Below are 4,903 nucleotides of genomic sequence, written 5' to 3'. Positions count from 1 at the left end.
TGGATATGGGCCTTTGGATCTTGAGTTTGAAGCAGTTATACTCTTCAGTGGGCTTAGCTTTACTTGCAGAGAGAAAGTGTGAAGTAGGCAGGGTGTTTAGCTCAGGATGTTTGTGGCGTTAACATTAATTGAGAGTATGGGTTCGAGAACGTTAGTAGCAATCACATTTTTCACTAACGTTCCTCACCCAGGGATGATCCACGTTAACTTCAACGTTAGTGGCACCAACGTGACCACTAACGTTGCCTCTTGGTCCTTCGCACACGTTATTGGGGCTCACCTTTTCCAATAACGTTGAGAGTCCTCCCTTCCCCTTACGTTAGAGTCCACGTTAACTTAGTTAACGTGGCTCTTAACGTAGGCTTGCCAATCTTTCCAGAACGTTAGTGACACTTACCTTTTTCACTAACGTTCCAAGGTGCCCCTTCTTCCCACGTTAACTAAGTTAACGTGGCTTCTAACGTGGTAATGATAGCCATCTCCAACGTTAGTGACAAAGGTGAGTGTCACTAATGTTGGCTCATCATCCTATCCTCAACGTTAGCTTTCCATGTTAACTAAGTTAATGTGGGAGTTAATGTAGCTCATGGTGGCTCATTGTGTCTCATTCCAACATTAGTGACAAAGGTGAGTGTCACTAACGTTGGCGATTGTTTGCTTTCTCTACGTTAGCTTCCACGTTAACTAAGTTAACGTAGGAGTTAACGTAGCTCAAGGTGGCTTAGCCCAACGTTAGTGACAATGGTGAGTGTCACTAACGTTGGCCACTCTTTTGCTTCCCAACGTTAGAGTCCACGTTAACTAAGTTAACGTGGAAGCTAACGTGGCCACTTAGAGCTTGGTCCAACGTTAGTGACAAAGGTGAGTGTCACTAACGTTAGCTCCATTTTCTTTCTTCCACGTTAGAGTTCACGTTAACTTAGTTAACGTGACTCTTAACGTGGGCTATGATGGCTTCGAGGGTGTTATTGGTGATTACTTTTCTCATTAACGTTGCAAGCTAGCTCCCATTCCACGTTGGTGGTCACGTTAGTTAGACTAACGTGGCTGCTAACGTGGCTCTTTCTTGCTTCCTTTGTCCTGAAATCAAGCAATAAAGTGCATCAAAGTTCTAATCCGCATCATAAGACATGCATCATCCAATTTGTCATCTAATTCATACAAAATTCTTATGAAATCATGTAAAGTGCACAATGTATGCTTAAATCAAGATGTAAGTGAAATTCTACCCAAAACTTGCTTATTTCCTAAGAAAATGCATGAAACTACCCTAAAACAATAAAGAAAAGGTCAGTGAAACTGGCCAAAATGCCCTGGCATCACTCTTCCTCCTCCTTCTATTCTTCTTTTCCTCTGACATCTCAAGGAATATCTATACTGTGACATAGAGGATTCCATACTTTCTTCCTCTCTCTTTCATATGAGCAGGAGCAAAGACAAAGGCATTCTTGTTGAAGCTGATCCTGAACCTGAAAGGACCTTGAAGAGAAAGCTAAGAGAAGATAAAGCACAAATCTCTTTAGATGACCTAACAGATATTTTCAAACAAGAAGAAGCCATGGTAGCCGAAAACAACAACAATGCCAACAATGCAAGGAAGGTGCTTGGTAACTTTACTACACCTACTCCCGACTTCTATGGGAGAAGCATCTCTATTCCTGCCATTGGAGCAAACAACTTTGAGCTTAAGCCTCAATTAGTTTCTCTAATGCAACATAATTGCAAGTTTCATGGACTTCCATTGGAAGATCCTCATTAGTTCTTAGCTGAATTCTTGTAAATCTGTGACACTGTCAAGACTAATGGGGTTGATCCCAAGGTCTACAGGCTTATGCTTTTTCCCTTTGCTGTAAGAGACAGAGCTAGAATATGGTTGGATTCACAACCTAAGGAAGGCCTGAACTCTTGGGAAAAGCTGGTCAGTGCTTTTCTGGCCAAATTCTTTCCACCTCAAAAATTGAGTAAGCTTAGAGTGGAAGTCCATACTTTCAGACAAAAGGAAGGTGAATCCCTCTATGAAGCTTGGGAAAGATACAAGTAATTGATCAGAAGGTGTCCTTTTGACATGCTTTCAGAATGGAGCATCATAGGTATCTTCTATGATGGTCTGTCTGAACTGTCCAAGATGTCATTGGACAGCTCTGCTGGAGGATCACTTCATCTGAAGAAGACGCCTACAGAAGCTCAGGAACTCATTGAAATGGTTGCAAATAACTAATTCATGTACACTTCTGAAAGGAATCATGTGAATAATGGGACAAATCAGAAGAAAGAAGTTCTTGAGATTTATACTCTGAATGCCATATTGGCTCAGAACAAAATATTGACTCAGCAAGTCAATATGATTTCTCAGAGTTTGTCTGGAAACACCTATATCCTTCATGGAGAAATCATCCAAATCTCTCATGGAAGGACCAACAGAGGCCCCAACAAGGCTTCAACAATAGTAATGGTGGAAGAAATAGGTTTAGCAATAGCAAGCCTTTTCCATCATCTTCTCACCAATAGACAGAGAATTCTAAGCAGAGCCACTCTGACTTAGCAACCATAGTCTCTGATCGAATTAAAACCACTCAAAGTTTCATGACGGAAACAAGGTCCTCCATTAGAAGTTTGGTGGCATAAGTGGGTCAGCTGAGTAAGAGAATTACTGAAACTCCTCCTAGTACTCTCCCAAGCAATACAGAAGAAAACCCAAAGAGAGAATGCAAGGCTATAAACACGTCCCACATGGCCGAATGGATAGAGGAGGGAAAGGCAGTGATTTCCACTGAGAAAGACCTCAATGGACATCCACTGGCCTCCAAGGAGTTCCCTAATGAGGAACCATAGGAATCTGAGGCTCATACAGAGACCATAGAAATTCCATTGAATTTACTTCTGCTATTCATGAGCTCTGATGAGTATTCTTCCTCTGAAGAGGATGAAGATGTTACGAAAGAGCAAGTTGCTAAGTACCTTGGAGCAATAATGAAGCTAAATGCCAAGTTATTTGGTAATGAGACATTGGAGGATGAACCCCCTTTGCTGACCAAAGAACTGGATGACTTGACTAGGCAGAGATTACATCAGAAGAGACAGGATCCTAGAAAGTTCTCAATACCTTGTACCATAGGCACCATGACCTTTGAGAAGGCTCTGTGTGACCTGGGGTCAAGTATAAACCTCATGCCACTCTCTGTGATGGAGAAGCTAGGTATCCTTGACGTACATGCTACAAGAATCTCACTAGAGATGGCAGACAATTCAAAGAAACAGGCTTATGGACTCGTAGAGGATGTCTTGGTAAAGGTTGAAGGCCACTACATCCCTGCTGATTTCATAATCCTAGACATTGGGAAGTGTATGGATGAATATATCATCCTTGGCAAACCCTTGCTAGCCACAGCAAAAGCTGTGATTGATGTTGACAGAGGAGAATTGGTCCTTCAAGTGAATGAGAACTCCCTTTTGTTTAAAGCTCAAGGATCTCCCTCTGTAACCATGGAGAGGAAGCATGAAAAGCTTCCCTCAATGAAGAGTCAAATAGAGCCCCCACATTCAAACTCTAAGTTTGGTTTTGGGAGGCCATCATCATGCTCTGAGTATCTGTGAGGCTCCATGAGAGTCCACTGTCAAGCTATTGACATTAAAGAAGCGCTTGTTGGGAGGCAACCCAATTTTATTTGATTACATCTATTTTCAATTGTTATTTTATGTTTTCTGTAGGTTGATGATCATGTGAAGCCACAAAAACAACTAAAAAAACAAAAACAGAATAAAAAATAGTATTAAAAATAGCACACCTTGGAGGAGAAGCTTACTGGCGTTTAAACGCCCGTAAGGGTAGCAGAATGGGCATTAAACGCCCAGTCTGGCACCATTCTGGGCGTTTAACGCCAGAAATGGGCACCAGACTGGCGTTTAATGCCAGAAAGGGGTACAAAGCTGGCGTTTAACGCCAGAAAAGGGAGAAAAACTGGCGTTTAAATGCTAGAAAGGGGAGAAAAGCTGGCGTTAAACGCCAGAAATGGGCAGCAACCTGACATTTAACGCCAGGATTGGCAATCAAGGGGGCGTTTACACGCCACATGGTGCAGGGATGAGAAATCCTTGACACCTCAGGATCTGTGGACCCCACAGGATCCCCACCTACCTCATCTCTCTCTCTCTTCTTCACACCTTCCCATAACACCCTTCCCCAAATTCCCTTCACCAAGAACCTCAATACCTCTTTCCCAAAAACTCCTCACCTATCAAATCCTACCATCTTCTCCATAATCTCTTCACCAATCCATATTCATCCATCATAAAAACCCACCTACCTCCCCATTCAAATTCAAACCACTTTCCCTCCCAAATCCACCCATACATGGCCGAACCCTACCCCTCTCTCCACTCCTATATAAACCAATCTTCACTCCTTCATTTTCACACATCATACACATTACTTCTCCCCCTTGGCCGAACCAGTAAACCCCCTCCATCTCCTCTATTTTCTTCTTCTACTCTTTTTTTTCTTCTTTTGCTCGAGGACGAGTAAACCTTCTAAGTTTAGTGTGGTAAAAGCATTGCTTTTTGTTTTTCCATAACCATTTATGGCACCAAAGGCCGGAGAAACCTCTAGAAAGAGGAAAGGGAAGGCAAAAGCTTCCACTTCCAAGTCATGAGAGATGGAGAGATTCATCTCAAGAGTGCATCAAGAACACTTCTATGAAGTTGTGGTCAAGAAGAAGGTGATCCCCGAGGTCCCCTTTAAGCTCAAAAAGAGTGAATATCTGGAGATCCGACATGAGATTCGAAGAAGAGGTTGGGAAATTCTCACCAATCCCATTCAACAAGTTGGGATCTTAATGGTTCAAGAGTTCTATGCCAATGCATGGATCACGAAGAACCATGATCAAAGTGTGACCCCGGACCCAAA

The 4,903-nt window shown here is 42.6% G+C and overlaps 1 non-coding gene across 1 annotated transcript; it reads right to left on the bottom strand.

Moving 5' to 3' along the window:
- Nucleotides 1-1,963: 1,963 nt before the first annotated feature.
- Nucleotides 1,964-2,071, bottom strand: LOC112726114 (small nucleolar RNA R71). The gene has a single exon (XR_003165180.1). It is a non-coding gene; the product is annotated as a small nucleolar RNA R71 (small nucleolar RNA).
- Between the last annotated feature and the right edge of the window lie 2,832 nt (nt 2,072-4,903).

The sequence above is a fragment of the Arachis hypogaea genome, chromosome 11, assembly GCF_003086295.3.
Source record: "Arachis hypogaea cultivar Tifrunner chromosome 11, arahy.Tifrunner.gnm2.J5K5, whole genome shotgun sequence".
NCBI lineage: Eukaryota > Viridiplantae > Streptophyta > Magnoliopsida > Fabales > Fabaceae > Arachis > Arachis hypogaea.
This window is presented reverse-complemented; position numbering and strand designations above follow the sequence as displayed.